The sequence below is a fragment of the Hylobates moloch genome, unplaced genomic scaffold (genome assembly GCF_009828535.3).
Source record: "Hylobates moloch isolate HMO894 unplaced genomic scaffold, HMol_V3 SCAFFOLD_16, whole genome shotgun sequence".
Lineage (NCBI taxonomy): Eukaryota > Metazoa > Chordata > Mammalia > Primates > Hylobatidae > Hylobates > Hylobates moloch.
This window is the reverse complement of record NW_026652291.1, coordinates 53,968,016-53,978,711: the sequence shown is the minus strand read 5'-3', so window position 1 is coordinate 53,978,711 and position 10,696 is coordinate 53,968,016. Positions and strand designations below refer to the sequence as shown.

The 10,696-nt window shown below is 44.0% G+C and overlaps 1 protein-coding gene across 7 annotated transcripts in view; it reads left to right on the top strand.

Moving 5' to 3' along the window:
• Positions 1–7,915: 7,915 nt before the first annotated feature.
• The window catches only part of FRMD6 (FERM domain containing 6), a 127,135-nt gene continuing 124,354 nt past the window's right edge, over positions 7,916–10,696 (top strand). For 5 of the 7 annotated variants that reach the window (XM_058429310.1, XM_058429309.1, XM_058429308.1 and 2 more), the window contains exon 1: positions 7,916–8,034. The gene's annotated coding sequence lies outside the window, so the exon portion shown is untranslated. Of the gene's footprint in view, positions 8,035–8,445; positions 8,831–9,155; positions 10,296–10,696 lie in introns of those variants that run through there. The other 2 variants (XM_032179463.2, XM_058429306.1) reach the window with 2 other exon arrangements.

The window sequence follows — 10,696 nt, the reverse complement described above, 5'->3', positions numbered from 1 at the left end:
TGAAAAGGAAAGAAGTCAAGCCAAAAAACGGCTAATAAACTGAAAGAACAGGGAGGGGTTTGGGGACTGAAAGTCTAGGGGGAGACGGTGGACAATGGCAGATGTGGTGGACAGAGTAGTTTCCAGTCCAAAGGTTCAGACATGGAGCAGCTCCAGGAAACACAAGGTCCAGTTAAACCTTGCATGGAGGTGGCGGAGGCTGAGCAAGTGGAAGCAAGGCCACACATATTTCCTTGTTCAACTCAAACTATTCCGTTCCCAAGCATAACTCATCAAAATGTTTTGTGAGCAAAGAATTCAGCAATAACCACTCTAGTAAAATCCTGCTAATAAACTTCTTAATATCTTGAAAAGCTGGAGGATGTATAGTTAAGTATAGTTTCTCTTTAGTTGAATGACTTATTACTAAATTCATAATTAGTTTTAGTTATTCAATCAACATCACAGAACATCAAAAATAGGTAATCCTTCCCAAATTTGAATTAGATCCATTGATATCAATGCAGGGGGAAGGCTAAAAATAGAAATAAAATATACAATAAGGAACATCAATAGAATATTAACTATACCATATATTGACACTTGAAAAAATATTACGTGAACTGAGTGATATAAGGTGTTCCATTCAAATCAACCAAGTCTTCTTAAGGGATAGATCATTTTTCATCAATACCTGAGATATCTGGCCAAGAAGCTTCTCAAAAAATGTTAATCCTTTTCTGTTCTCATCTCAGTGCATCTGTTTTCTCTGCCTCACCCTACACACACACACACACACACACACACACTCTCTCTCTCTCTCTCTCTCTCTCTCTCCCCCGATCTCTACGTGTAATTTATGGGATTCATTCATTCAACAAATATGTGTCAGATACTGTTCTAGATGAATGGGGCCATAGCAGTTAGAGAGATTTTAGATCTGTGCTAACGTGAAGCTTAAATTCTAAAACGAGAGAGTTAACATATTCATAAATCAGATAGTAAAATGTGCTATAAGTGATGTGCTAATATTTCACATTGATTTGTATATTAAGTCTGTATTGTACATAAAACTATCATATATTAATGTGTCTCCTCATTATCCTTTAAATTGGGGTATAAGTGTGACAAAATGATCCAATATGGACTATTTGCAGAACAGAAAATCACTAATAATGCTGATTCTATTTTTCTGCTCAAGAAATCACATGGAATGTATGGCTTAATTATATAGGAATAACAAATATATAAAAATGTTTTTACAAGACAGTGTATTTCCCCGCCCCTAGTCTTCCTTTCGAAGCTAAATCTAGTTAAGAGTGCTATTGGCCAGTACTTTCTTTTCTCCACACATGTCAAAAGTAAACATCTGAATCTGGGGTCCTTTGAGACCAATCTTCCAATCCATAATTTCTAATTCAATCTCCATGGTCTAATTAGCAGCGTTCTTTCCTTGAAGAACTAACGTATAAGAAGTCTGTTTAGGCTAATAGAATAATTAGGCTACCTTTGAAAAAGAAAAATCTAACCACTACCTTGCCTGTAGAAAACTTTCTTAAGATTTTCTGGCATTTGGTTTCATAGCCAAGCCAAACCAAAATGAATGCAGATTTTGTTTCTAACCTAGAATCAGGTGAGAGGAGAAACAGGGATCTAATGTCGGGTGTTTCAAGGTACTGTCTTCCTTTCATCCAACCAGTTAGTATAGCTAGCACATCAGAACCTTCTTTTATAACCAAATCCCAACCACCATGGACAGGTAGGGTGTCCCTTGGAGGCTACACCAAGTCCTTTAGCCTCAGTGAACTTCCCATGAAATCCCAGAGCTAGGAGAGGCTTTTTTTCTTCTTCTTCTTGAGACAGTGTCTTACTCTGTCACTCAGATTGAGTGCAGTGGCATGGTCACAGCTCACTGCAGCCTTGACCTCCCGGGCTCAAGTGAACCTCCACCTCAAGTGAACCTCTGAGGAGTAGCTGGGACCGTAGGTGCAAGCCACTCCGCCCAGCTAATTTTCAATTTTTTTTTTTTTTTAATAGAGATAGGGTTTCACTATGTTATCCAGGCTGATCTCGAACTCCTGGGCTCAAGTGATCCATCTGCCTTCGCCTCCCAAAGTGCTGAGATTACAGGCAGGAGCCACCACATTCGGCTTAGGATATCTTATTTGTACTTTTACTCATGATTTTTTTCTTAAGCAATCAAAAACAAGTTCAAAGGCACATTTGTTATGCTTATAACCTACCCAGGGTAACTAATTAAAACAGAATGGACAGGTTTCATAAATTCTCTTTGCCAGTGGAACTTTTGTTGGTATTCTCAAGAAAGCCAGCATTGGCCAGGCTGTACATGCGTATTCTGAAAGACAGATGTTCACCCCTCCCACTGTTCCAGTTCAGTATGTCTTAGGCACACATCGATATCACAAAACACTGAAGAGAGGCCGGGTGCGGTGGCTCAAGCCTGTAATCCCAGCACTTTGGGAGGCCCAGGCAGGTGGATCATGAGGTCAGGAGATCAACACAATCCTGGCTAACACAGTGAAAATCTACTAAAAATACAGAAAATTTGCTGGGCATAGTGGCACGTGCCTGTAGTCTCGCCTACTCGGGAGGCTGAGGCAGGAGAATCACTTGAACCCAGGAGGCAGAGGTTGCAGTGAGCCGAGATCGCGCCACTGCACTCCAGCCTGGGCGACACAGCGAGACTCCATTTGAAAAAAAAAAAAAAACAAAAAAAAAACCGCTGAAGAGAACCTCAGTGGCCCAAGACCTCCATAACGTTATCACTAGTGTTTGAAAGGAATCCTCTGAGAATATTATCTCAGATAATCAGAGTGTGCCTGAGACATAAGTCAAAGAGTAACCAGTCTGTCACCAGATAGACTGCTCCTTCCTTTCTTCTCGCATATCCTAATGGGAGTGGAAGGAATTGCCTCCCAACTCTGGGGTAGGCTTCCCCCACCCCCCCAGGTTTTCAGTGAATAATCAAAGAATCAGAGCTGCAAAACTACTCTGGAACCTTTAAGACCCATTGTATAACACACAAACAGAATACATGAGTAAGTTTCATACTGTAGGGAATCCACCCTTTGTCCTGCCCTTCTGCTTGACATTTTTCTGTACTAGAGCTCTTCTATCTTCAGTCTTCTGTATAAGGTAAAGTCTTATGCATAAGGCAGCAATCCCATGTTTATACATAATTCCTCAACTATATTTTAGTTAGTAGCAGTATCCCTTAACCTAGCACTGCCTTGCCGCTATGCCTTTCAACTCCAAGACGCCAGTGCAATTCTCTATGATGGGCCCTCTCTCTACATTGTGCAACACCTTCCCAAGAGCAAGGGGCAGGGTCTGGCCCTTCCAGCCTTATCAAACCTTTCTTCTTACATCTGGAGTATTCTAGTATTCAAGTCCTCAAGGAATGGGAATGTGATGTTTGTGGTGAAACTAAAGCCACAATAGAATGGGAACAAAGTAGTTCTTTAAATACATCCCCTGTAAACCATATTAAAATGAAACTTTGACCCTGGATAATCAAGTTATTCTACTTTCACATATTTTTTTTTTCAAAATTTGATGATCAAGAGAATAGAATTTAATGAATTTAATTTTTTCAACTCTGTATTTCTATAAATTGTGTATAAGTAAATCTTCTTGAGTTAGATTGCTACACAAAATTAAGCCCTGTGCTATGCTACCTCTGAAAAATAATTATACGTATTCCTGGTTAGGGGCTCCTGGTGTATGGTAATTAGACAGCTGGATTAAATGAATGATAATCAATTTTCCTGACTTTACTTAAGCATTAAAGTCTCTTTGGGTACTTTATTTTACTAGTTGAGAATAATAAAAAGCATTGTAAGTGTTAGGCAGTGAAAATCAGGACTATATCACTAAACTATTTAAGTTTCCATGTGAGATTATTCTCTTTCATTAGCTACAGGGACATCTAAAACCTTAAAGTAGGATTTAATTAAATTTGTTTGTTTAAAGTACTTTTTGTTTTGCTTTTAAAATGAATCTCAGTAATTACCAAAAAGAAAAATGAACTTAATTTCTTTATTATGACCTTCAGCCAGAATGATGAACGGTATTTAATTCTGGAAAAGTATTTTTTAAAAGCCAGTATGTTAAATTACTGACTTCTCTCTTAGACTAGAACTTACATATCAGCATTAAAACATACTCTGAATCCTGGATAGCCCTGAATTATTATTATTAATTAATTAATTTATTTATTGAGATGGAGTTTTGCTCTTGTTGCTAGGCTGGAGTGCAATGGCGTGATCTTAGCTCACTGCAACCTCCACCTCCCAGGTTCAAGCGATTTTCCTGCCTCAGCCTCCTGAGTAGCTGGGATTACAGGCATGCGCCACCATGCCTGGCTAATTTTGTATTTTTAGTAGAGATGGGGTTTCTCCATGTTGGTCAGCCTGGTCTCGAACTCCTGACCTCAGGTGATCTGCCCACCTCCGCCTCCCAAAGTGCTGGGATTACAGGCATGAGGCACCGCGCCCAGCCAATAAGCCTGAATTATACAAAAGATAAAAATAATTTTTTTCTTCTAATATGCTAATTTTGTCAACATACTATCCTGGTGTCTAGAAAATACCTGTAAAGGAATGTGAATTACAGCAGTTCTTATCTCATTTTCTATACTATTGTGTTCTTTACACCAAAATGTACAAATACCACCTACCAAAGTTTACACCTCTCAGAATAAGGCTATGGCCACCATGCTTTAAAAGCATGGCTCTGTGTGCTTGTTCACTCTGTGTCCTCTGCCATATGCCTACACTTAAAATAACCTGGGGATTTAAAACATTCCAAAGCCCAAGCCATACCACAGACCAATTAAATTATATGCCTGGGACACAGGCATCAATAGTTTTTGTAAGTTTCTAGGTAATTCCAATGTGCGTGCAAGTCTGAGAGCACTGTCTCAACCAACTTGTTCTCAGGCAAACTTCTGTTCATCCTTCCCTTCTCAGTTCACGGGGGATGTTTGATGCTCTCCCTCCCTAGGCCTTCTGGCTATTCCTCCTGCGTATCTCTACCATGGCATGCGCTAACTATGTTGTAACTGTTAACTCACATGTCTGCTCCCCTAATCTACTATAAGATTAAGGAGTATTTTTATTTTTGAATCTCTGAATCTAACCCTTTGCCTGGTGCATGGGAGAACCCAATAAATTCATAGAATGAATAACCTGTTCCTAAGAAAAACAAAAGCAAAAATGTAGAGTTGTGTTAATAGTTAAATGCCATGGAAAAAGTAATTGTTTAGGATGTGTTTAGAATAATGTTTCCCTGGTGGGCAATGTCCCATATTTAGAAAAACATCTCATCATATTAGTGAAAATAAAACATCCCAACATTAAGAAGAAACATAAAATATAACTTTGAATTATTACCCACACAGTTGCATTCTTTATTGTAATAAGCACAGAAAAACGTTTTCTGTGATAAGAAATATCTACAACAACACATCCTTTCTCAGCTCCCCTTCCATCTTTACTAGATTATGTATTACTTTCCAAATCAGTCCTTTCAGAATTCGATGTTACAGGAGTTTATATAATTGATTTTAAGAGTTTAAAATACTTAGTTTACAGAATATTTTAACTAAGAGTCTCTGTTTAATGTGATATATATACTGTTAATATCATCACTATTATTCAGAAAATATTCACATAGTGAATTTTCCTACAATATTAATTCTGGACAATAAGCCCACTCTTAAACACACTTTTTTTTTAAACTGTTCAAAATATTTTTCTCTTTGTTTTACCTAATTATATTTGCAGCAATGTTTCACAGCCTACCAATATGTTGTTGTTTATCTGTTAGATTTTGATTCATGAAACCTGAAAATAAATCAGATTTAGGAACTGTTTTCCAAGATAGTGATATATTATTCATTTATCTAATTTATCTTTACACATGAAATGCTGGATTATCTCAGTAGGTATCAAATTAAGACCTTACCAAGTAGTATTCAATATGCACTCATTCTGATGCACATAAAAGACAAACATGAGAAAAAAAGTGCAATCCGCTACCTTTAAATGCCTACACTGTCCTCAACTATTGTTATCCAATTTTTAATTTTAGTACATTAAGTACAACTACATTTTTTTTTCTTTTTCATACAGGATCTCACTCTGTCACCCAGGCTAGAGTCCCGTGGTGTAATCATAGTTCACTGTGGCCTCAACCTTCTAGGCCCAAGCCATCCTCCCACCTCAGCCTCCTGAGTAGCTGGGGCTACATGCATGGGCCACCATGCCCAGAAAATTTATTTATTTTTTATTTTTAGTAGAAACAAGGTCTAGCTATGATGCCGACTGTCTTGAACTCCTGGCCTCAAACGATCCTGTCACCTCGGCCTCCCAAAGTGCTGGAGTACCACTAATTTAAAAGGCAGTCATTGAAACATATTTCTTGTTCTCTTTTCCATAATGGAGTTATGACTTGAAATCATAAGTACAGTATCCTTAGAAACTGCCCAGCTTTATCAGAAATAAGTTCTGAATGTATTATCAATTGTGAAAAGACAAAAGATCACAGTTCCTAATATTCAGTTCTAATGGCATGGTTCCCAAAATGTAAAAGCTGTGACTGAGGCAATTATTTCAAGAGAGCTTCAGCTGTAAATGAACACAAAACTGAATTTCTTTGCCGTGCAAACAAGGGGCACACTTTCAACCAGTAACAGCTGGCTTCATATATTCATCTTTGGATGAAAAGAGCAGGACAGTTTTAAAGTTGACTTCTGAGAGCATCAGATTTTGGATAGTGTCCTTTCTCAGGTCCTGTTTCCTTGTCTCCTCATCCCATTTTCAAAGCCAGACACATAAACCCCCGCACTCCTTTAGCGAAGGGCTCAGTGAGGGCGTTTTTACCACCCGTGGCCAGGCGTCATTGGGTCAGCAAAGTCAGAGGAAGCCTAGAAAGGCAGAAGCCCAGGAAGTTGACGCCCTGCGGGACTAGGAACCAGGTGCTGGGTGTCTCTCCTTTCGTGTGCGGTCCCCAGCAGCAGGTCCTGGTGGGCGTAGACTGGCCGTAGAGGTGTGGCTCGCCCCCTCCCCACACCCCGAGGTGGCAATGAAACCTCCATCTCCTGGCTTGATTCTTTGTGCTATAAAAAATCTTCCACTGGCCCTTTGCATTTCTCGCCCTCCATCCCCCAAAAGCCACTATCGGGATGGGACAAAATAATTTCTGAGGGGCCACGGGCACTAAAACCACAGCAGACAGAGGCTGTGTCTACCTGAGGAACTGGAGAGGTAGTTAGCGGGGGAGGCTGGGCCTCCTCGGCGGCGCCCCCTCCATCCAGCGTGAAACCCACGAGGCGCGGCGTCCCGAGTGGCGGGCGGGCAGGTGGCTGCGGGATTCACGAAGCCTCCTCCGCCGGGGACCGCCTCCTCTCGGGGTGGCCTCCCCTCCGGCGTTCCGCTTTAGTAAGACGACGCTCAGGCCAAACAGCCGCCCCCGGCCAGCCCTACTCCGCTCTGGAGGGAGAGCCCCGAGGGAGTCCAGCCGGCGGCGGAGAGGGCCACTCGGCCAGAAGGTGGGGAGCCGCCGGCGTCCCCTCGCACCTCGGTCTCCACAGCAGGGGGAAAGGCCCTGATCGCCGTGGTCCACACCACCGCGTCCACCTGAGGCTCGCCTCGCTTCCTGGGTCCCCAGAGGGATGGCTTACTCCGCTTTCTCCTGCTCCCAAGTGGCCGCACCCCTCCGCGGGGCGCTTGGTTGGGTCCAGGGCGGGGCAGGCGGGCGCTCCCCGTACTGCCGCGAGCTCCGCGCGCAGCTCCCGCGGCTCAGCTGCCGCCGCGGCCAGTTGGGGCGGGTCGGGGGCGGGGTCTCAGGGGGCGGGGATTCGGGGGGCGGGTAGGGTCGGGAGGCGTGGGCGGGGGGCGGGGCGGACGCGGAGCGCTCCTCCGGCTGGCGGGGCCAAGAGGCTGAGAGGAGCGGGGCAGGCTCGGCGCCGGCAGGAAGCCTTAGAGGGCTGACCGGAGAGCCCAACGCCTGGTGCTCAAGACTTTTTCCGAGGTATGAACAAGAACCCGGCGTCTGGGCCCTTTCGGCCCGCCCCATCGCTCAGCCGCCGCGTCCCGGACGCCCGCTGTGCCCCCTGCCGACGGGGCGGCGGCGGGACTGGGTTTCGGGAGGGTTTCTGGAAGTCGCGAGTCCCAGCAAAGGCAGTGCCCCGCTCTCCGCCTCTTTCTTCGCCTTCTTCTCGCTCCCTTAGCTCTGGGTGTCGGGCATCGGCGGTAAGGTCGCTTCTCCGTGAGTCGGATCTCGCCCACTCCGGGACGGGCGGACGAGGCCCTAGGGCAGCCGAGCCCGGCAGCGGGGGAGGCGTGGAGCTCGGGGCCGCTTCAGCGGCGGGGGCGGGAGGCTGGTGCCGGCTGCGGACTGCGCGCCTGAGCTCCGTGCGCCGTGCCTGGTCCTCTGCATCGCAGAGGTCCCCGGATCACAGGGCTCCCTGGCGGGCCCCGGCACCCAGGTCTGTGTCGCTGTGGCTGGGCGCCGGGATTAGCACCCGAGTCCCGCGCTCCCGGGGGCTGCGCCTTGCCGCCTGTTGTGCGCGCGCGCAGAGGCCGGACAGCCCGGCTGCGGGAAGGGACCCGAGCGCAGGGTCTGTCCCGCGTCCCGGAAAGTGCCTAGTCGGCGGAGCCGGAGGTTGAGCTGGGGCAGATCGGCGCCAGACGGGGGCCTGGATGAGATACGAGTTGGGGGCGCGGCCTGCAGAATTTGGGTTTCTGGAGGAGCTTGCGGCGCGCTGGCGGAGCCCCAGGCGAACAGGACCACCGGATTCGGCTCCGGGAGGGCCAGGCACTGTCAGGTATGGACAGCTGGGGTCCACTCGTGTAAGCGTAAAGTCTACAGAGATTAAAACAACAACTCGAGTCCTGGGACAGCATAACCTGATGGTGCGGGCGTTTTCTTAAAGGCACGAATAGATGGGAAAATGTCAAAATAAGCATATTTTAAAGTTGAAAGCTGGCAGATTTTCAGGTCGTGCAGTTGTGTAGCTAGTGTCCAAAGAAATATTAGCTCGTTTTCCCCCTTAACACCTTTTCATTTTTATTTTTTTAAGCAAAATCTGTTTTGCCAGTATTTCCCTCAGGAGCTGTGCATTGCTCACAGCAGGGAAGGAAAACTTCAGCAAGCGTTCTCAGGTTGCTTCTGACTTCCAGCCTGTGCTCTCCAGCATTTCTGAATGTGGAGAAAAAGTATCTCTTGCTGGATTTTCCGAGTATGATTCCCTTCTGTTCTTCTCTGGGACCCGGCAATGTTTGTTTATTGGTTTTATAAGCATCTATTTAAATTTAGTTTTTGCACGAAATACTCCCTCTTGCCACAGGGTGTAGTTTGGGGTTTAGAAAATGCTGTTGGAGAAAGCTGCTAGTGGCTTCATTTTCCAAGAATGTAAGTCATTTCCTTTCTGTGATTTCAGGGAGTTGATATTTCACAGCATCAAAACTTCGTGGGGAAAATTTTCCGTAATACATCTGTCATTAAAAAGGCTTGTGACTTTTGGGTTTCCTTCTTAGAGCAGTGCATGAGTTTAGGTTCAGCAGTGTTAAAGGATGAGAAGTTTTTTTTTTTTTTTAGAATTTAGAGCATTATGAGACTATTGTAGAAATTTTAACAACCAGGACCTACAAATGGCCTGCAGGATGGAGAGTGGGGGAGGGGAGAAGACCAGAAGAGAGGCAGGAAAACAGATGCCTTTGCTGATGTCCTTTGTAGTATAAAACTTAACAGCACCTAATCATTTTCTCAGGTGTGGCTTTGGGAAATAAACGTTTTATGTTAAAAATGAAAATACTTCACAGTATGAGACAGCTGGCATTTGAATACTTTTCCCAGTATGTTTGTAAACATACTGGATTCATATTTCATATTAAAATGGACATTTAGTAGGATTATTAGATGAAAAGGGTCCCCCAGGGGATATCTAATATCAAATTATATGCAGGACATCTTCTCCAGAAAGCAGACTGACTGTAATATGAACTAATATTCCCCGCTTTGAGTTGCTTGCAAGAATCTCTGAGATCTGACACTGATGGGCTACAGTAATCAGCAGTTCTTGCAGTACTCAAGACATTTTAAGGGGCAGGAAATTTTTCCTATTTCCAGTATCTCCTTTTTGGGGGCAACAAGGATAAGCTGCTAGTTTTAAGTACATAATTTGAACTTACAGATTTAAGATGCTCCTGGCTCTATAGGAAAACGCCTGAAAACAGCATGGGCCTGGATGAAGACGCGCTGCTTTTGAAAGCAAAATGCCAATGTGCTAGGTAACAGTTTTTAGTTACAAATTCTTAAAAAAATTGTTACTCAACTAGGTTAGCTGAATGGGGGGGGTCTTTTTTCTAGTTTTTGGATTTTGTTTCCACATTTGACTATACTTATAAAGCTTTTGGCTTTCTGAACTTATGATGTAATAGACTGCGTAGCCTTTTGTGGCAGATGCTTGGAATGAAAGTTTCAAACGTAATTGTTTTTGACTGAGCTGTCAGGTTCAGAATTGAGTGTAAATGAGTCCTGTCTCACAACTGACTTTTTTGATAAAGGAATTCTTTGTAGTTTTCGATTTGGATGTTGCACATTTTGATTTCTAAAGTTGTGGGTTTGTTTTTTTTTAAGAAAAATAAAACCTGCAAACAATTATTTTATTACATGAAAGCCAGTACCAAGA